This window comes from Artibeus jamaicensis, unplaced genomic scaffold, assembly GCF_021234435.1.
Source record: "Artibeus jamaicensis isolate MK-2021 breed Jamaican fruit bat unplaced genomic scaffold, CSHL_Jam_final contig_415, whole genome shotgun sequence".
NCBI lineage: Eukaryota > Metazoa > Chordata > Mammalia > Chiroptera > Phyllostomidae > Artibeus > Artibeus jamaicensis.
The window spans coordinates 19,673,316-19,696,338 of NW_026521823.1; the positions used below are offsets into that span (position 1 = coordinate 19,673,316).

Sequence of the window (23,023 nt, forward strand, 5' to 3'; positions counted from 1 at the left end):
GGCTCATGCTTCACTACTTCCTAAATCTAAAATCCAAAGAAGTAACAGCCAGCCTCAGTGAGCCCCCAATTCCCCTACCTCTTGCTAAGTGGCCCACCCCAGGCAAGGCACTAGCAGCAGCCAGCCTAGATTCATAGTTTGGCTTCACCAAGGAATCTCTAAGCCCAGTGCAAGTAGCAGAAATCTCAAACTGCTTTATAGCTCATGCAGCGTGGCTTGGGCAGAACAGAGATGGGGGCTGACCTTGGCCTGCACCACTCCAGAAATCCTAGAGCCTGCACACCCTATAGACAGCTCTAGACCACGTCAGAGCACCACTATCCAGCCCCAGTATAGCTGATCCTCCAGAAGGCCGAGGTTGGTGGTCAGTGGTCACAGCCAGTGTCTGCACCTGACTGGCTTGGATAAATCCCTCCCATTCACCTATGAACAGCAACCAAGTCTCAACTACAACAGGAGACTGCACTCAGGGAACATGAAGGGTGCTTCTCGAGTACCCAGCTTGGGTAATAGGAGACGCTGGGAGGCTGCAACACTGAATGCCACAGGATGCCTACTACACTGGACCATGGGACCAAAACAGGGAGTCATAGCAGCTCTACATATTACATACCAACAAACACAGGGAGGCTGCCAAAATGAAGAGATAAAGAAACATGGCCCAAATGAAAGAACAGAACAAAACTCCAGAAAAAGAGCTAAACAAAATGGAGATAAGCAATCTACCAGATGCAGAGTTCAGAACACTAGTTATAAGGATGCTTGAGGGACTTAGTAGGACCTCAGCAGCATAAAAAGACCCAGTCGGAAAGGAAGGCTACACTAACTGAAATAAAGAACAATTTACAGGGAAACAATAGCAGAGTGGAAAAAGCTGAGAATCAAATCAATAATTTGGAATGTAAGGAAGCAAAAACAATCAGAAAAAAAGAAAAAAGAATCCAAAATAAACAAGAATAGTGTAAGCTGCCTCTGAAACAACTTCAAGCACTCCAACATTTGCATCATAGGGGTTGCAGAAAGAGAAGAGAAAGAACAAGAAATTGGAAATCTATTTGAAAAAATAATGAAAGGATACATCCCTAATTTGGTGAAGGAAGTAGACATGCAAATCCAGTAGGCACAGAGTCCAAAACAAGATGGATGCAAAGAGGCCCGCTCCAAGGCGCATCATAATGAAAATGCCAAAGGTTAAAGATAAAGAGAGAATCATTAAAGCAGCAAGAGAAAAGCAGTTAGTTACCTACAAGGTCATCCCCAAAGAAACTTTACAGGCTAGAAGGAATTAGCAGAAATATTCAAAGCCATGAAAAGCAGGAACCAATCAAGATTGCTCTACCCAACAAAGCTATCATTTAGAATCAAAAAGCAGATAAAGTGCTTCCCAGAGAAGAAAAAAACTAAAGGACTTCATCATCACCAAGCCAGTATTATATGAAATGTTAACAGGACTTATTTAAGAAAAAGGTCAAAACTAGGAACAGGAAAATGGCAATAATACATATCTATTAACAATTAAATCTCAAAAACAAGCTAAGCAAACAAAAGGAACAGAGACAATCATGGATACGAGAGTGTTTTGATGGGTACCTGTTGGAGGGGGGTGTCAGGGAATGGATGAAGAGGTGCGGGATCAAGCACAAACTGACAGTTACAGAACAGCCACGGGGATGTAAAGCACAGTATGGGAATGGAGAAGGCAAAGAACTTACTTGCATGACCCGTGAACGCTAACAGTGATGTGGCGATTTCCTGGGGGAATGAGGAGTGCTGGGTGAAGGGAGACCAGGGGAGGAAAACGGAAACAACTGTACCAGCATAACCAATAAAATATAATTTCAAAAAATGAACACGGGTATATAGTTTTTCATTCTTAACAAAATATTAGAAAATCAAACAGACATAAACATAGTAACAATGTATCAAGACCAAGTAAGACAAGGAATAGAAGTCTGACAGGACAGTCAAAAATCAAATGATGCTATTAATTCAGTATTATTAACAAACTATACACAAAATTCATGTTATTGCAATAGATACAAAATAGCCCCAAAAAACCTATAAAGTATTTAAAACTAAATTAGAGACACAACAAACAATAAAAATAAAGTATTAACATATTTTTAAGCATAGTCTGAAATCATCCCATACACTGAGAGGTCACGGCTTTATTCCAGGTCAGGACAGGAACCTAGGTTGAGGCTTGACCCCTGGTCTGTGCAGGTAGAGGCAACAACCAATAGAAACTTTTCTTTCTCTCCTTCTCCCTCCCTCTCTCTCCCCCTCCCTTCCTTCCTCTCTCTCTCTCTCTCTCTAAAATCAATGAAAAACATATCCTCTGGTAAGGAACAATATTCCTTATATAATACTATATTATATTATAAAGAAATATAATAATACACAATCAAATAGAAAGACGTTTCTATTTGAAGACATTCCAGGAACTTGAATTGGAATGGTATAATGCACTAAAAACAACATTACAATGTTCATTTCCCCCAGATTATATACAACAATGCAATTCTAATTAAAACCACAACAGGGTTTTCATGCATTTTGGCACCAGGAAAGGTGGTATAATGGATAAAAAATATTCATTTAAAATTTAAGTTTATTTACCTGTCTGAAAGTGTCTAAGAAAATTATTTTAAAAAAGAAAAAAGTTAGGACTACCATAAGATATAAAAGAATGTAAGATATGACAACTGTTGAATTATATTTACTGGGAAAACAATGGTACTTAAAAGTGGTACTGATATTAACGGATTAGTTACACACTGAAAGCAAATAAAAGCAGGACCCCTGACTTACTCGACATGTAACTAATCGTTCCAAATGGATTTAAAGACCAAAATGGAAAGAGAAACCTTAAATCCAAATGTAAGAGATTACATGTCTATTTTATCAGTGGAGAAAACCTTAAATAAAACAAAGAAAAAGAATCGATAATATAAAAACTAAAAACATTCTATGTCAAAAGCTATTCTTTGAACAGATATGAGGGAAAAGATCAGTTTTGGAAACATTATTTGCAATACAGGTATCAGTCAAATGATTAATAGCTGTAATATATAAAGAATTCCCACAAAAGGACTACCACCAAATAGGAAAATGGACAAAGAATATGAAGGGCAGTTCTTAAGAAGAACAATTCCAATTAAGCAACAAACAAAGAAAAAGATGTTCAAGGTCACTAGCTGTCAGGAAATACTAATTTATAGTAGCAATGAGATACCACTGCACACAATAATCAGACTTAGGTAAGTGTCAACTACTGATGATAGATTTTCAAGGAAAGGGTTACTGCCCACATTACTGGTAAAAACATAAACTGCTGTAGCCTTTTCTTTTTTTTTAAAGCCATGTGGGAACATTTTGAAATGGTAATTCCACCCTAGGAATCTATTCCATAGGTCCTCAGGGTACAGATATAAATATATTTATTACAATATTGTTTTTAGTGGCAAAAACTGGATACAAAGTATTACCCACCAATCAATTAATGGTTAAATAGACTAGGATATAACCATACCTTGGAATATTATGCAACAGCTGTTGTTTTTTTATTTTTTGTGGGTTTTTTTAAATGGATTAGAGCTATAGCAGCTGGGTGTAAAGATTTCCCTTAGGCAGTATTGAATGAAAAAAACTAAGTTGAAAATAGTTTCCAAAAAATAATGAACAAACTGAACTAACAAGCAAAATGGAGACAGAAAGAGCAGGCTGACAGCTTTAGGCAGAGGTCGGGGGCAGGGGGGAGGGTAGTGGTGCAGGGATCGAGCCAAAAAGAAATAAGAGAAACTCATGGGCACAAATAGCAGTGTAGTGATCGGGGAGTAAAGGTGGAAGAGGGTAGGGGAGAAATGGTCATGGAAAACATGCCATGTAATAAATAAACAAACTCACAGAGAAAGAAAAACTAAGTGGAAAATACTTTCCCCAAATAATTCCATTTTTATAAGCAGTGATCAGAAAACCTTGTGTGAATGTGTGTGAATAGACTTACAACACAAAGGAAAATTGAAGGGCTACACTGTCGTTCTGATGGCATGGGCCTCAGGGGCACAGGATGCCGCTACTGCTGGCTACAGAGTCAAGTGAAAAAGAGAAAAATGAGTTTCCTAAATAATGTTTAAAGTCTGCACACATGGACACCTACTTACATCAGAGAGATACATCTGCAAATTCTACCCAGCGAGTTTACAGAGAAGAAAGCTTATTTCCTACAGATTGTAAACTGTTCATTCATAAAACCGAGATACAAAAGTAATAATACAGTCACATTTAAATACCATAAGTGGAAGCACCCTTGTAAGTTGAGAACTTCAAAAAATCAAAATAAAAAATAAACACCATAAACGCTTAGCTTTGGGCTGGTTGTAAACATTAAAAGAGTTAATGCCTCTAACACATATGATACACACTCTAAATACAATAAATGTGCAATATACATTTTTTGAAAGAGGAAGAAACTATAAAAAATACATGCTTACAGGGAAAAAGCTTTTCTGGTAAGAAATAAGTACTTAAAAGAGACATAAATCTGGAAATATCTAGGGCATTATTTTTAGGGACATTAAAGATCCAAATGAAGAAAGTGCACTAATCCAGAAGAGGGGACTAATCACGGGGACTCTGCCGTGACACTTCTGTGATCTGCCTATACGTCAGGACAAAGTGCAGCTTTCACTCACCTATGTATTCTCAGCACAAGCCCAGGTACATGGTGAGAGATGAACCACCTCCCTTATTTTCCTCAAAGAATTCTGGATGCCTCTAATTGCCCAGTCTGTTCCAGGACTGATCAGCTTGATATCTCTGAGCCGATAAAAATGAGGGGCTTTTTAATGTCCTTTTAAAGTGCATTTTGGAAGGGGATAAGAATTCAGTCAATGATATTCACTGAACACCTATCTCATGTGAGCTAGACACTAGATGGTGGACACTCTTTCATGCAATGTGGGTTTTAAAATTTTTGGCTTATTAAGACTGAGTAGAAGTTAGAAAGAGAGCAGTGGAATGAAATGAAAAAATGATTTTACTGGTGTCGGAAATCGAGGCTGTAGTTTTGAGTCAGCTACCTGCTAGTCATTTTCCTACACGTGACTTTAATTTCCTCAACAAAATGCTAAGATGTGCACTCCACCTTACAGGACTGTCGAGATGAAACTAACCTTGCTCTGTAAACCACCAGGCATTAAGCAATTTTTTACAAGCCCACGCTTCTCAAGTATCCTAAACTGTCTTCATTACCACACTGTTTACAAATAAAACAACTCCTTCAGCCTTGCACCCTGGTATACACACACCCAATAGAGGACTCAGTACACAATAATTCCATCAATGTTCTTTATAGACTCATTAAGAGTTATTTTCTTTTTCCTTACATACTCTCTCAAAATAAAATATTTTGTTTAAGTGTCTTGAATTTATACCTAAAGTAGAAAAGTTTATGTACATTCCAGAGAATTTCACTCAATAAATATCTAACCAACTTTATGTATAATTTCTTACTAAATATCACCAAGATATGGAAGCAGCCCAAGTGCCCATGCACAGATGAGTGGATAAAACAACTATAGGGCATTTACACAATGGAATACTACTCGGTCATAAAGAAGAAGAAAATTTTACCCGTTATGACAGCACAGATGGACCTGGAGAACATTATGCTAAGTGAAACAAGCCAGTCAGATAAAGACAAATACCAAATAATTTCATTCATATGTGGACTCTAATAAACAAACTGAACTAACAAGCAAAACAAAGACAGACTCGTAGATGGAGAGCAGATGACAGCTGGGGGTGGGTAAAGGGATTAGGGAGTGGAATGGAGCGGGTGGAGGGGTCAGGTCAAGCAAAAAGGAAAAAGGACTCATGGACATGGACAACAGGATGGTGACTGTGGGGAGGGTTACGTACAAGAGGAACAAATGGTAACAGGAATAAAATACAATAAAAAAGCAATGAATAAAAATAAATATCCCTTCAAACAACACCTGTGATAAACTACAACTGACTCTTACCTCCTATAAAACTAATTGGTTTTTAAGTTTTTCCCTCCGTGGTTCTTCTGTAAAAAAAAAAAATTCCTATTCCTATATTCAAAGATTTTTGATCAAGGCTAAAATTGCATAATTTATAAATAATGTTATACCTCAAATCTCTTCAGCAATATAAAAATTCATTAGGTAATATCACATAAAATATATTTTATTTTTCTTAAAGATTTTATTATTTTTAGAGAGGGGGGAAGGAAGGGAGAAAGAGAGGGAGAGAAACATCAATGTGTGATTGCCTCTCGCACGCCCCCTACTGGGGACCTGGCCCACGACCTAGGAATGTGCCCTGACTGGGAATCAAAACAGCAGCCCTTTGGTTCACAGGCCCCACACTCAATACACTGAGCTACACCAGCCAGGGTAAAAGAATATTAACATTTTACTAATTATTAATTAGTAAATATTAACATTTTTTAATTATTGCTGAATTTAACATTTTATTAATTATTCATTATTATTTTTGTTTTGCCCAAATACACTTTTCTTAAACTCATTATAACACTGCATGCTCTACTAGCCAAGTATATCCTAGGATTTATTTTTGGAGAAGAACATTTTTTCATGATGTGGCAAATGACAGAAGTTTAATCAAAACACCATAAAGTCATCAGCTCGAAAAGATAACAGAAAAGGAGGTGTGAAATCACCACAGTTGCCAGAATACCTTTTTAATCTGCTTTCTTCCACTTGCAGGTTTGCTTTGCTTTTCTATAAAAAGTAAACTATCTCCGTGAAGGATTTTGCCAATCCCTGAAATTCTGGTCTCTGAGACAGAAGCAATATCTTCCCCGTGAATTCTGTTTAAAGGAACTTACAGCACTTGGTCCATTTATCACAAATTACTTTGTATTTTAATTATCTATATAAATCTTGTCCCCCCCTACTTGATTTTCAGCTCATTAATGATGATGTCCTACCCATTTTGGATTCCAGATACATGGTTGAAGCTATAGTTCAAATGGATAAGTAGGCATTTTTATAAAGATAAGATTTTTTATTACTTTTATTATGCCTTTGACTTAATAGCTTTACCAAATAGCAAAATGCACACTGACCAGAATTTACTGGTCTATTACCAAATAGCAAAATGCACACTGACCAGAATTTACTGGTCTATTATCACTATGGAACATCCTGTAGAAATTGCCTATTAAATTTTTTTTAATTAGGTCTCATAATGTATTTTAGTATTGGGTTGGCAAAAAAATTCCGTATGGTTTCTTCCCTAAAATAAAAGATACACTTTTTATTTTCACCAATAACTTTATTGATTTGGATATTTTGCATATGTTGGCTCTCTTCTGTGTGGTATGACGTTACTTGTTCTCAATGTCTCAATTCACTCACTGTGACCTGGTCTACCCAACCATGGAGCAATGTCCAGCAAGAAATGACAAGCACCAGACTTTGCAAACCACTTTGATGTGTTCCATCAGTCACAGCACCTTCCCCACACACTGCACAAATCCTTTTATGTGTTTCGTTTTTACCTTTCTTGAAATAATAAAGCCTAATATGCTGAAAATGTTGCATATTTTCTTCCATCTCCAATATTAAAATGGCTACACAAAAATTCACCTCGTTGGATAAATTTTACTTGAATGCACACTGATATCACAGCTGTCACAATACAATCTAACAGAATTGTTTTGAAGGCAGTTACAGACAACTTAACATGACTAAAGCGATCTTATGGAAAAAATAAATGGACTTTTTGGTCAACCAATAGATACATTAGCAAACACAGAAGTGGCTTCTGTATGGAAGTAAACATTCTAGTCAATGTATTCTAGTAAATGTACTATTGTCAGTATAATCTACAATAAAATAATGCACTTAATGCAATATTTATTTGCATACACTCTCAATTTTTGCTCTATCATAAGACTAAATGGAAAATCTTCTTCACCACGGAGGAAGTAAAAGTAATACAAGGGAAGTTCAAAGGCTTTTTTCCAGTGTTCACATCTCTGCTTTGAAGCTAACTGGCTATTGACCGCGATGGCATTCTTTAGGTGATAATCCGTTTCTACATCTGTAAAACAGTCACCAAAACATCATACACGTGTACTCAGTAAGTATTCTTTCATAAAGAAGGAAATCTCTTTTTCTTTATCCTCACCCGGGGACACTTTTCATTGCTTGTTAGAGAGGAAGGGGGAGAGGATGGGAGAGGGAGAGAGAAACATCAACTGGTTCCCTCCCACACATGCCCATACCAGGGACATTAGGTGCCCAGACTGGGGATGGAACCTGCAATCTAAGGAATGCACCCCGACAGGGAACCGAACCTACAACCTTTAGGTTACGGGACAATACTCAAACCAACTGAGTCACACGGGCCAGGGCGGGAATCTCCTTTTATGTATGTATACGATGCACTTCTAAAAACATGTTCGAACTCAAATGTGTATAAGCCAAGGGACCAGACATGTTTTTAAAAGACCCAGTCCAAGAGACAAAAGATAAATTATAAAATTTGTAATCACACACAATCTATGAAATGTAAAATCTATGAAATGTACAATCTATTAAATGTACAATCAATTGTTAAATTTGTAATCACACACAATTTTTCAATGTACGTCTGTCATTGAAAACAGACGTACAGCATTTCATGTTCTGCAATATTATTTTTCAAAATTTATCAGCTGAACCCCATTGAGTATTTGCAGTAAAGACTCACTTTCCAGCACAGCTAATGAGTTGTCTCAACTGCGTAACAGGGTACTTAATACACCCTGCTTCTCATAACTAAAAGCAGCAGTACTTCCATTTTCCCCTGTTTCCTATTCATTTTGTTAATGAAAGACAAAAAGTAAAATTTTCAAGTGTTTTTTCAAATGTGGCAAACTCACAGAAGGGCGGCAGGAGAACGTCACTTGGCAGAGGCATCGCCCAACAGCCTACAAAATGCATTCATAACCCGATGTTCATAAGCCAAAATTTGTATGTAAAAGGTACTTTGGGGCACCAACATATTATATTCACAGTCTCAATTATTTGAAAGTCAACTACACATACCTGTTTCCTAAAGAGTACTGACAAAAATGCTAACACCTGCCTCAGCCTGTGTGGCTCAGTTGGTTGGCCTGTGCATCTTCCGGCAAACCAAAGGGTGACTGCTTCATTCCCAGTCAGGGCACATGCCTGGGTTGCAGGTTCAGTCCCTAGTTGGGGTGCCTACAAGAGGCAACCATTCAATGTTTCTCTCTCTCACTGATGTTTCTCTTCCTCTCCTTCTCTCTCCCTTCCTCTCTCTCTAAAATCAAAAATAAAAATAAAATTCAAAAGATGACCTAATGTATGAAAAACACACTGCCTAACCTCTATTACAGTAGCTGTACAAGAAAGAGTAGCTATTTTGCCCTGGCTGGTGTGGCTCAGTGGATTGAGTGCTGGCCTGTGAATCGAAGGGTCACCAATTGGATTCCCACTCAGGGCACATGCCTGGGTTGTGGGCCAGTCCCCAGTAGAGGGTTGCCCAGTAGAGGCAACCACACACTAATGGTTCTCTCTCTCTCTTTCCCCTCTCTTTAAAAATAAATAAATAAAATCATTATAAAAAAAGAATAGCTATTTCATTTTGTGCTCCTATCCATTCTGAATGTCTGCTTTTAAAAGAGGCATCAATATATTGGAACAGACTCTTATCATTGAGCACTAAGTATGTACAAGGTTCCATATACTAGATGCCTTCCAAACACTACCATAATTTGAATCCTGAAAAGAATGCTGCAATGTTGACATTATTTGTTCTTTTTGTTTTTTATTTACCAATGAGTAAACTAAGACTTGGAGAAGTAACTTGCTCAGTTAGCTAACAACTGCTTACAGGTTTCAAATCCAGCCTTGACTCCAATGCAAGGTTTCATTTTGCAAGAAGAAAACAAATTTCAAAAAAATGTACTGAATTGTGGAATGGCTAATGGGGTTGAATATATTTATAGTAGGTAGAGATAAAAAGACTTGGGTAGGAAATGACCAGGATATTGGCATTCAGCTACCGAAGGGTTATCATGTGGACTACATTCCTCAACTTGTTCTTTCAATAAGGATTTTAGCACTATATAATCAGTCACTATATTAAGCACTGTGTTAGAAGCCAGTAAAGTAACTATGAAGAAGATTCATTTCCTGCTCTCATGGGGCCTATTATTGGGAGGGGACAGGGCAAATCGAGAAGCAGTTGACATCAGAAATTGTGCTATGGGGCCAAAGAATACAGACTGGAACCCAGCATATTCTTCAAGCAACGGATGACAAAGACTCACACAAAAAAGGATGTTTAACCATGATTGTTATTACACGAACAAGAGTCAGGCAAAGTACCTGCAGGACACATTAAGAGTCTGAAGTGAGTTACATTGATGAGCTAGTTTGTGTTTGTTCTTTCCTCTTGTAAGAAAAGAGTGTTTACGCAAAGTCTGAAAAAACACTTTTTTGTTTCTTAACTGCAGAAAATGGAGCTAGGGAGAAATTATGTAAATTAATATTGTTCTTAATTTTCTCAAATTTTCGAGAACACTGAGAAATGCATGTGGCATAAAGCTGTGCATATAAATAAAATGTGTTCAATAATTTTTCAAATACCCATGTAAAATCTCCAACATCCACCTCCCGTTATGGCACATATGTTGTGTGACAGCAATGTCCGAGTCCGACCAAGGGACACTAAGTCATAAATCAGGCATAGCCTAATCAACAGAACCTTGGCTTAACTAGACGTTTGCAGTTTAATAGACTGTGCTAAATTATAGGACAACAGCACAAATTTAATGATTCTATAAAAAACCATTAAGAGCGTTTTTAATGACCTGTTTGATAGCAAGTTTGAGTTGACTCATTAAAGAAGAAGCCCAGAGGTTCATAATCTCCAAATAATCATTGTTGATCTTTATTTTCAATTTTCTGTAACTGATCATGGGAACTGTAATTTCACCTATTTCTTGTCATTTAACAAGCTCAGCTACTTCACCTGCTTTGCATGATGTTAAGAGCAACTTTTATACCAGCTACATAGAAACTTTTAAGAGTGACCTTCTCAAGGTCATGGAGCAAATCTCTGGTTAGACAGGAATGGAATTCATGACCTTTGACTGCCAGAAGTTTTCTACCCACACTCGGAAATTCCTTCTCCATAAGTGTAATTTATAAGCTCACTTTGAGAGGCTGGAAAGTTCAAGTCTTTTAGGGCAAGGGGGCAGGAGATAGGGAGGAGGAGAGAGCAGGAGGGAGCAGGGAGGGAGTGGTTTTCCTGTCAATCACTTGCTATACCAGTACTTGATATTTTTACATGAATGATTTCATTTTGCCTTCACCACTGCCAAATGCATTATTCTTCCCATTTTACAGACCCAGAGAGATTAAGAAATTTAACAAGGTCACCCAGAGTTAGTAAGCAGGAGAGTCCTGACTCAAACTGGTATTTCTGTCACTTAAATCAGTCTGGATTCCAGGACATAGAATCTTCTCAGAAACCTAATTGTGAAATAAATGAAGGTTTTCTTAAGGTAGTTTACTTAATTTTCTTCATTTTTTTACAATACCCCATCTTGTCGCCATTAGGTTTATTGGTTCATTGGTTGTTTTTTTTTGGGGGGGGGTCAGTGTTGTTTCCATGTTCTGTAATAATTTTGTTTGTTAATGTAAACAAAAAAAGCAGTAGTAGTATTACTAAATGCAGAATTTGAAAAAACAAACTGTTTTCCCCATTTTTTATGTACGTAAGTGTGGGGGGGGCTTTTTACTGTAATTCTTGGCCATAATATATATGGTATGGGGATAACTATAGATAAGGAATATAAAATACATTCATAAATATTATATATACACACATACATATATACATATATAAAATGGTGAATATATGTATACATAGCATATACATATACACTACGCCAGAAATTATTTTGAAAAGCCACATACAGTGGGCCCCCCCTTACCTATGGTTTTGCTTTCCGAGGTTGCAGTACCCTCAGTTAAAAATCATTACACGAACATTCCAGAAATAATTAATGTTTCCAATCGTGTGCTGTTCTGAATAGCATGATGAAATCTCAACACCCAACTCAGTCCCGCCCAGGATGTGACCCAGCCCCCCGTCCACAGTGTATGTGCTCCCCGCCCCGCCTCACTTAGGAGCCTTCTAGGTCACCAGATGGACTGTCCTGGCGTCCCAGTGCTTGTCTTCAAGTCACCCTCGTTTTTAATAATGACCCCAAAGTGCAAGAGCAGTGATGATAGTAAATCGGATATGCCAAAGGGAAGCCATAAAGTGCTTACATTTAAATGAAAAGATAGGAGAGAAGAGTGTACCTGCTGTTCCATACAATCTACCTTCCAGGCATCCACAGGGGTCTTGAAACACACCCCCAGGCATGGGGGTGGGGTGGGGGCTACAGTATACCTATAAGCATGGTGAACACAGCACTGGAAGCACAATCCCTGGGTATCTAGGCCAGCAACTATCTTATAGTGGCAGCTTCCACAGCCTCTGATGGAGGTAGCAAAACTACCCCAAAGCTCTCCCATTTGCCCCCTCATCTTCCCCGCAGCAATACAGCAAATAACAGGGGCTTTCTGCTAGTGCACTTGTACCTAAATAGCAATACTGTTTGGATCAGTCCAATTATTATAGTAAAAAACAATTTAAAATATATACCATGAAATTAACAACAAAAAAGCATGACTTTAAGTTGAGGGAGGGGGGAAGAGGGGAAAGAAAGACCACACCAGGGCAGAATTCTTTTGAGTGAATATCCTGTAATCTACTGCCAGACCAAAACAAATTTTTATGGAACAATATGACTACTCAAGTAGCCACTTTTATGACAATAAACACCCAAAACCGAAAAATCCTTTTGTAACATAATTACTGAGAATATACAGAGAAAGTAACCATTTAATCCACAGCATGTGTTCTCCACCACAGAACTCAAAAGCTGACATCAGCCGGGGTGTGGCTGTTCTAGGCCCTGGAAATGAATTCTGGCCAGCTGAAGTCAGACAGTCCTCCGGACAGGCCTGGGACCTACAAACCACCAAGCAGGTCTCATTGAACCTACGGCCGTTGACCTTCTGGGCACAGGGCAAGGTCCATCTGTTTACATGCGTTTTGATTTTGGGAGGGGTAGTTGTGGTGGATGAGTTAAGGCTGTGGTTATAGGGTGTTGCCAGTATTTAATTTTAATATTTTTACCCTAACATTTTGTGCATACTTAACACTGAAAACTGCCTAACAGAAAGACTGAAAGACCTTCTGAAAGAAAAGAAGACTGAAAAACAAATAAATAAGAATTTTAAAATGGAAAAATAAACAAATACTGGGCAAGATATAGGTATTTCCACTCTACTATCAAAATGTAAGTGATTGAGATGAGCTACTGAAACCTATTTTAGGAATTATTTACAAAAATGAAAGTTGTTTTCTAAAAAAAATATATAACCATGGTGTCCACTCTGAAACTATTTGGGGATTTTTAGCTCTGATTCATTAATCAGTATGGAAGCGCAATTTGAGAAACTTATCTAAAAAAAAAAAAAACTTCTCAAAAAAAAAAAAACTTCTCAAGTAAGTTTGTGCCATTTCTAGTTTTGTAGAATGAACTACTTTGTATTAATACATAAATCAACTACATCAAGATTTATGAATTTGACACTCTAGGATTACTTTACAATATAAAGAAAAGCATTTGATACCTTCATTTTAATGTGATTATTCTAATGCAAATTTGCATAAATATGAAATTCTACATTTTGCATTTTGTCCAATGGTGAAAATGTCCAGGACCTGAATATATTCAACTGTTTAACATCACCACCTCACTGATAAGGTTACCCAATACTAGAGTAACCAACACCAGCTTGAGTTCCAAATGCCCTCTGTTATAGACCTGGAGGCCTAAGCTTAGAAACATATTATAGGTCTTTGAAGAAATTTTTTAAAATAGATTTAAAAAAACCCTATATCTAAGAACAAATTATTTCATTAAGCTGCTTCTTGATATGACATCTAAAACTCACTCTGAGTCCATTAAAGTAAGTGCACGTTAACCCTTCACAGGAGGTGGGCACAGAATCCCAGGGGAACATATACTGTATATATTTTTTAATGACCACAACACTATCACTGTTATATGTGCGACACATGCTCTTAGGAATGACCATCAAGCATCCTCATTTGTTTCTCCCTCGGCCGGGGGGCGGGGCGGGGGCGGGGAGTGAGCACACCAAGGTTTGCAGTCCCTTCCCTTTCTGTACACACGTAAGCTGCAGCTGTAGTAAACAACCACCAGCCAAGAGTTGCTAAGGTCAAGGTCTCAAGTGCTATCCCAGGACCAGTTTTGTCCCAAATGACAATCAGTTGTTGAAAAGGGCTTGGTGGAGAAAGAAATATTAAGAGTTCATTAGCGCAAAAAGTTTCATTCAATAACTAGTAATACAAAGCACTCCAAAGTAAAGTTTAACTGACCGAAGGGTCTTTTAAATATGCATTAATAAATAACTGAAGCACTTCACAAATAAACAGAAACTCAAGAATGTTTTTTGTTTACCAGGCACAGCTATATAAGTTACACAGTTTTAGTTCACGAACTATGAAAAATTTATGTGAAAACATTCCAAATGTTACCAGCTTAACTATATTTCATAATTGTTAGGAATTAGAAGGTAGAATAATAAACCTCTTTCCTAAATATATTACACATTTCTGCCAATTCTTACATCCTCACATTGCTCTCTCCCCAACTCAAAGCAGCTTAATACACTCCTGGTAGTCTCCAGATTGAGCAGGCTGCAGTGATAAAGAATAACTTATGCAACCGAAATGTTTGTCCTTCAACATCCTATTTCTACTCAGCTTCTACAGTGAAACATTTTCTGGCCTAAAAGTACACCCCTTTATCATAACCAATCCCTATGTGATTTTTCAAAATATAAACAACATCTGAATGAGGTTTGCAAAAAAAAAATCTTTTTTTTGGCAGGGGGAGGGGGTGGGGGGGACGTTACTGTTTTTATTAAACGCCAATTCCAAAGAGCATTTCTTAGAAGATGGTATACACCCAGTCTCCAAAGTGACCACTCCTATCCCCATCACAAGCTGCTGCCTGTAAAAAGCCACCAAATTTATTTCAAAGCATTTACTCATCTAAACAACTCTATCCTCCAGTAAGAAAAGGGCATGGTGGCGGCTAGGTGGATTTGCAGAATGACGTGTGTTTGATTGGCAGATGTCTACCGAAGCCACCGGATGCACATGCACTAAATGTAAATAGAGCTGCTCATCTCCCTGGTGTTACGGAGGAACAGAGAATCCTAACGCTGATTTAAAATAAAATATCCGAGTGCTCCGCGGAGAATTCTATTAGCCAGTGGAATTGCTTAAAACAATCCATATAGAACCATACTTAAACCATCTGTACAGTTAAATTAGAGAGCTGACAATATTAACCACACAAACTGTTTATCCAGATTACACATTCCGTCGTACTAATACCCTTTAACTCGACACAGTCGGCTTTCATCAATTGAATTAAGGCTATTACTATTAAAGTATGCAAAACTCGAAACGCAGGGTGAAGGGGGCTGGGAAGCTGCAGGGCATATAACAAAGGAATTGGTACTTTTTTCCGAGCATTTGCCTCAAATACACTTCGAAATAGAACTGTTGAGTGCACCCCACCCTTTTCCCCAAAGATAAAAGTTTTCAAAGTTCTAACAGGCGGTTCTCTAACCAACAAAAACAGGATTGCCTCTCCCTGTAGGGGAGCATCTAACAAGAACACCAACTGATGTGGCTAAGGTCAAGTCCGAGTCCTCGGAGCGAGTTTCTAAGGCAAGAAGTGGCTCCTAGGCCGGCTAGGCGGGCTTCGCTTCCGGGCCAAGGTGGACGTGCAAAGTTGCCCCTTGTCAACTCCGGCCGGTCCCCCGTAATTGAAAATAACAGCCACGGGGCAGCCCCTGGCTACTTCCATGGACGAGACACTGTAGCAAGTGACAGTTACACATCATTACGACCACAGACAATAATGAATGTAGCACCAGGACCACTATTCATGCCAGCAGTGTCATCTCCGCCGTAACCCCTTCCCCTCCACTCTCCCCAGCGCACACCCACAGCCCACACGGCCCCGGTGCCGCAGCTATTCACCTAACTCGCTCTATTCTTGGGGACAAACTATCAATACTTCCACGCGCCTCCCCCCTCCCCAATTCAGCCCTGGTGTTTTATTTCTCATCCTTGGCAACTGTCAGGCAAACACTGCAACCAACAATTCCACTAGGGATAGAAAAACATTTGCTTAATTCACGTTACTTGGTAAGTTCTTTTAGAAAAAAAATATATTAGTGGGGGGGGGTCTTTCTTTCTTCTCTACGAATCCGACGGACGCTACTTGGTTTGCAATAGCATCGCCCTCCCCGGGCCCCCTCCCGCTTCCCAACACTTTCCCCCTTTAAGAACACAGACCAACCAAAATGATTTAACTTGAGCAGATGACAGAAGGAAAATAAAACATGTTAAGAGAATACGGTCTGATTTGGGATGGCAAAAAAAAAAAAAAAGAGGAGGGGGTTGTTTATTTTGATAAGAAACGGAATCGGCACAGACCTGAACAGAAGCTGCAGAGCAGGAGAAATTGTTTTCTTTCCCTCACACAGAGTCCCCCTCTCTCCCTTTCTCTCTTTCTCACACACACACACGCGCGGGCGCGCACACACACACTCACTCTCGCACACACACGGCGTCACCCGCGCACACTCACACGCACACTCGCACACGCACAGGCAGAGCCTCTCAGCTGCTCTCTGCAGTTCTCAGGAAATGAATGGGGGGCAACCCAGGGAACTGTTGTACTTGCAAATGACTTACCCGGATCACATGATGCGCTAAATGTAGGGTGGGCCGGTGGGTGGAGGCTGCCGAGACGCGAGCCCCGGTCTAGCGTGGGGAGCCTGGCCAGGCCCGCATCGAATTACCCCGGGGCCCAGCCGAGGGGGTTGCAAGACGCCGCTTCTCCTCCCTTGCAGCCCGCAGCTCAGGAAACCGGAGAGGCGCGGGTGGAGGGGTTGTGGGGCGGGGTGAGCCGGGGGGGTGAAAACACCAAACCCCCAAACAAAAGAGCTCCGGGTCCTCCTCCCCAGAAACAAAGCCCCGCCGCTGCGGGCGAGCCCCGGGGTGGGGCCGAGGGCGGGGGCGGCGGCGGGGAGGGGCTCGCTCAGCAGGCGCTAAGTCGCTTTATTGCCATAAAATGGGGCCCCCGAGCCGCTCCGCCCGAGGATTAGGAGGCGGGCTTTGAGTGTGATGGTTGAAATCCCCTGTGGGAAACTAACCCCTCCCAGCTCGCAGAGGTAGAAGGCAACACCCACTGCCCGGCCCTCGCTCGGCTGCCCGGGCAGCCGGGCTGGGGGGTGGGTCCGCGGAGCCTCCACCCCGCCCCACCCCGCCCCACCCTTGCCCCCGCCCCCAGCCTCCGGCCTCCATTCCCGTTCACCTGCACCACCTTGCTGCGGCTCCCAAAATAACCTACACATGGCCCCTGAGCTTTGGGAGCCGCCGGCCCAGGGGAGCCTGCCGGGCCTCGCAGCGGGAGGAAACCCCGGGTTTCAACTCGCCGGGCGCGGGGACCCGCACTGAGCCGCGAGAAAGTCCCCTCTTTTGTGTCACAGCGTGCAAGGCAGCGTTAGGAGAATTCGGAGACAAATAAAGCGCGGAGCCCGGTCGCCCCCCACTCCGCCCCCTCCGGGTGGCGGCGTGCAGGGAGGGGCCCGGGAGCCCGAACCGTCCCCGGGGCTCAGCCGCCTGCTAACTTGGAAAGGTGTGGGCGGAGCCGGCTGGGGCGGCCGCCCGGGGCTGCGGGGCAGGCGGCGCGGCCTCGCCGGGGACCACCCGGGGCTTTCTGGCAGCGCCCGCGCGGGGCAACAATGAGGTCCGGGTAGGGGCGCCCGCAGGGGTGCGCGCAAGGGTGGGGCGGGCGGAGGGCTGGGCGCGGACGGAAGGGGAATCATTGTTTGGGTTCGGGAGCCGTAGTCTTCGCGAGCGGAGCGGGGGCGTCCTTTCTACCCGCGCTTCACCTTGGAGGGATGAATGGGGGCGAGGCTGAGCCGCTGGCCTCGCTGCGGAGCCCGGGGAGCAGGGGTGCCCACTCGCGCTAGTTATTCAGGGAAACTGGCGAACTTGGAGGAGGAGAGGGAAGCGGGAGCTGCAGACCCCCTGCCGAGACCGCGGGGCTGTGGGGGCGGCGGCGGAATAGAGGCCCCCGAAAGGTGCCCAGAGACCTGGGCGGCCTGGAGCCGAGTCCTGGACGCCTTCGCGGGCGGCCCTTCCCGCCCCGCCCCCGAGCCCAGGGGAGCGATCCACAGGATTCTGGGGCAGCGGAGAGGAGGTAGCGGCCCGGCCATCCCCGCGGCTGCCCGGAGGGCGCGGGGTCAGCCGCCGGCCGGGGGTAGGCGGGGAGCAGACGGGGCGGAGGCGGGCGAGTGGGTGGGGGGAGTGGGCTGGACCAGCGCCGCGGTCCTGGATCCAGATTCGTGCGGCAGTTTCTTGCAAACCTAGGTGAGCGCGCCGGGGCTCCTAGGCGGGCCAAACGCCCCTGCTCGCTTCCCCTGAGCCCGCCCAGCGTGGGAAACCGCCCAGTTAGTTGATGGGAAGGCCACTCAGGGAAAGTTTATGTTGAGAGAGAAAGATCTGCAGTAATGTAACCTGAAGTGGGATGAGAAGAGAAACAAGGGAGAGGCCGAGAAGCAGGAAATGAGAGAGCGAAGGATCGAATTCTAGCCAGGAAAAAGCCGCAGGCTGCGTTTCGTGTGGCATCCTCCCAGCACTTCTAAAGGCCGTGCGTTACCAATAAAAACAAAGGCAGCCTGGAGCTTTCTCTGCCTCCTGCCACATTCGGAGTGTGAGGAAGGGGAGAAAGGTGGTCCGGCCTGGAGGGTGATTCTGCAGCTCACTTGCACCAGTCCTGCGGGGACGAATCAGTTGGTCCGTGTCATAAATAAAACAGAATTGAGAGAAAGTGTCTCAGACCCGATCCTGAGGGTTCAAAGAACAAATGACAGAAGTGCGAAAGTGCAGAAAACTGTGGACCACTCCTTAAGCAAAGTATCGCTGGAGGAAAGAACGCAGCGGGAGCGGAAAGGCGACGGAAGCCCACCCTGAAGACGTGGGTGCGGCCGGAGAAGAAGGAACTGGGGAGGAAAGTGGAACGTGGAGGCCAAGGGGGTGTGTCGCTGGGCAAAGCAGCTCGGAACCGCGCCCCCTGGGCTGACCCTGGGCACCCAGTGAACAGTCCTTTACGCTCCACCATGTACGATAGAAACAACACGAAAAGACAAGTTTGAAAACGGTGGAATATCAACACATGCACAATATTTAAACGAAAAACTTGCCTCTACTAGAAACACTGTACGGCTTCCCTCTAGGTGGGGCAAGGAGAGGCAGGGAGTGACGGAAGTGAGTTTAACTGGAAGAGTGGAAGGATGCTGTAAGAAATTACGTCATTGTGGCAGCTCTCGTACTAACAGCTCTCAGAGGGGCGAGTGGCGGACTGATCCTAAATAGATTCTATATAGCAAGGGCTTCTCTGCACGTGGAGAAACATTCCAAATTGTGTTCCCTGCCTACGGGCATGTAAATAGAATGATGAAAGAGACAATAAAGGTATAAAAATTCATTCCAGAGGGCTAGGAAATTAAGGGGCAGGTCAAAGTTAATATGAAGGGTCTGAATAGTGTGGTTAAAAAAAGGAAATGCATCAGTATCAGAAGAAAAAGAAAACACTTGTGGATGTTTAAAAAATGTAACTTAAATTAAGGCAACAGTCCAGTATGAAGAATAGCAGAAAGAAGAAAGATACACATTTAAAAGTGAGAATCTCTTCATTGTGTCAACTGGTGGTGGGTGTGGACGGGCAAAAACAATGAAAGAATATATAAAGCTTGTGTGTATGGGGAGTTGGTGCACTGGAGGAAATTGGGGGGAGGTGTGCCCAGGCACGCATTTCCAATTCAGTTCATGTAATTCTCTCTATATAGAACTCAGATTTCAACAAGCTAAGGAAAAGTGCACAAATACCCTGGCAAAAATAAGTGCGTATCTTTGTGTTTAATTCTCTCTTTGCATGTATGTACAGGCATGTGAAAAAACAAATTGGCAGTTATTTTACCAAGAATATGTCATTCTAACCGCGTAAAAATGTGTTGAAATTACAGAATCAAAATTTTTGTGTTGAAAGTAGTTGTTGAATCCAATTCTATCTGATACTTCCCTTCTACTTAAAACCAAGATGATTTGGGTTAAAGATGACCAGTTTCATTACATTATATACTTCATTTACTTCGTCATTATCATTGCAAATGATAAAAAATGAATTAGCAAAGAGGACAAAGGTTGGTATTCAGAGTTTCTTGCAAATAGGACACTTACTGGACTTCCTTTACCTAACATAATGGTAAGAAAAGAGAAGAACATATACAAGCACCCGCAAATGTCTAATCCAATATAAATGATATAGCAAAGCTTCAAACTAGCCATTTTAAGTGTTAATGTAATAGTAAATATTACTAAAAAAGCTTTTTGCCAGATCTTTGTATACTTTACCAGTGTTCACACTCTTATTGAAAAATTAGTGTTAGTGGTAGAAACATCAGTTACAGTATTAAAGAGTTATTACCTGCACCACACCCTGATTTCTCTAAGAAAAAGACTCTCTTCAATATCTGTACATTTAATGCTCTCAAGCCTTTGGGTTAGTGATATTTAAAATGGCATGGATTATTTATTTATTTATTTATTTTTTAAAGATTTTATTTATTTATCTTTAGAGGGGAAGGGAAGGAGAGAGGGAGAGAAACATCAGTGTATGGTTGCCTTTCGTGCATCCCCTGCTGGGAAGTGGCCTGCAGGGAACTGGCCTGCAACCCACACATGTGCCCTGACTGGGAATCGAACCGCGATCCTCTGGTTCGCAGGCCCGCACTCAATCCACTGAGCTACACCAGCCAGGGCATGGATTATTTAACAGTACTATAATTCTGGTCCAGGGCTGGAGGATAGAGCCCATTTTCAGAAATAAAAGCTGTGTTGAAAGACTAGAATTGACTAGAAGTGAATATTTGGGGGGAAAAAAGTGATTCCCAGAGCTCTAAATACATGTAAAAATATAATCCTGATTTTTTCCTAGGGCTGGAAATGAGTATGTGCTACTAGGTTTTCAATGTCTATTTTTTTCATGTGTCATATTTTGGCAATAATGTGCAGCAAGGGGGAATTTTCCTATTTAAGAAAGGCATGTAAAAGCTTTACTACAAAAGCCAACAGCTGGTGATATTACATGATTATATGGTAAACAACATGTTTTGATCTGAATGGAGAGCTGTCTGGAAATTAGGGGAAAATGATATTTCATAACTTTGTTTTATTGCAGTCAATACAGTTATTAACCCTTCCATGTTAAATGTCTTCATCACATCCACATATGTGTCTCTTTTACAAGTTCCTGCATAGTCACTTTCATTCAAGTCTCCCCCGGAGTCTACTACTGCATCTCCTCCCCATTGCTGAGCGCTGATTCCCCTGGCCCCTCCTCTCACATTTATTCCACCTCTCCTGTAGCAAAACTTTAATTATATCATACCCACATTAAAAAACCAAAATGGCACAAATTCTAATACAAAACCATGACAGCAAGAGACCCACTCAGGTTTGCATATCTCATGCTTCCCCTTACAGCCTATGTGGACACCTGACTGTGCCCCATCCATCATCCTGGGTGACTTTACTCACTGGTCCTCTTCCATTTCCTCCTATGGAGTCTTCCCAGTACGATCCCATGACACTCAGACATACGTACACATATTCCATCCCCTCGCCCAAAAATATCTTTCCCTTCTTAGAGCTTCTTTTTCTGTAATGGAAAGAGGACCTAAACCATTGACCATCTGGTTTTTCATCTTCTGATTCCCAATTTTTTGCACCTATTTAAATAACAGTTCTCTCAGATTGAAGGATTAATATGCATTGTGCACTTACTTGAGCCAATGTGCGATGAATATTAATTCCCTCACTTATTTTTAAGGTACTTAACACCTTTCTGCTTTCATTATATATTATTGGCTCCCAATCACAGGTAATACTTTGAGAACAAGAGCTGCACCTTAACCATTTATTTAGCCTACCTTTTACCCATCATACCCTTCTGCATGTTGTATGTGATGGATACATGCTCACTAAACAATTAAATGAATATATAAAATTTGAAGGACATACATTAAAGCACAATGCGGCAGAGAACATGTTTCTGCTGTTTGGGTGCATATGTTGAAAAGAAGAAGCAAACTCAAATGTGTCGAGAATGAGCTTTCGAACACTGATTTTGGTAACACTTTTCAAACAACTTTCTTTTACATTAGAAGTTTTTTACATATAAGAGAGCATTATGCTAAATGAAATAAATCAGGCAGTGAAAGACAAACGTCATATGATCCCACCTATAAGTGGAACCTAATTAACAAAACAAGCGAGCAAAATATAACCAGAGACATCGGAATAAAGAACAAACTGACAGTAACCAGAGGGGAGGGGGGAAGTGGATAACGGGAAAAGTGGGAGGGTCGTCAAGGGACATGTATAAAGGACCCATGGACAAAGCCAAAGGGGAGCAAGATGGAGGGTGGGAGGTGGGAGGGGGTGTTGGGGGGAGCGGTGGGGGGACAATGGAGACAACTGTACTTGAACAGCAGTACAAAAATAATTTACTTTTAAATAAGGAAACATGAATGCATGCAACTTTAATATTTTTTACATAAAATATTTTAAAGCATTGTATAAAAGATGTTTGTGAATGTATGATCATCTAGACGGAAACTCAATTTTAAATGTCCTGTAGTTTCAAAACTGAATTTTTGAAAGAAAATATGTATATCATAAAATTTGTATTAGATACTTTTATTAAATCAGCTTT

At 41.5% G+C, this 23,023-nt stretch overlaps 1 protein-coding gene across 5 annotated transcripts in view; it reads right to left on the reverse strand.

Annotated features, from left to right (window-relative positions):
• KLF12 (KLF transcription factor 12) overlaps nt 1-17,363 on the reverse strand; it is a 421,617-nt gene extending 404,254 nt beyond the window's left edge. For 2 of the 5 annotated variants that reach the window (XM_053665635.1, XM_053665636.1), the window contains exon 1: nt 16,936-17,363. The gene's annotated coding sequence lies outside the window, so the exon portion shown is untranslated. The other 3 variants (XM_037153237.2, XM_053665633.1, XM_037153238.2) reach the window with 2 other exon arrangements.
• Nucleotides 17,364-23,023: the final 5,660 nt, after the last annotated feature.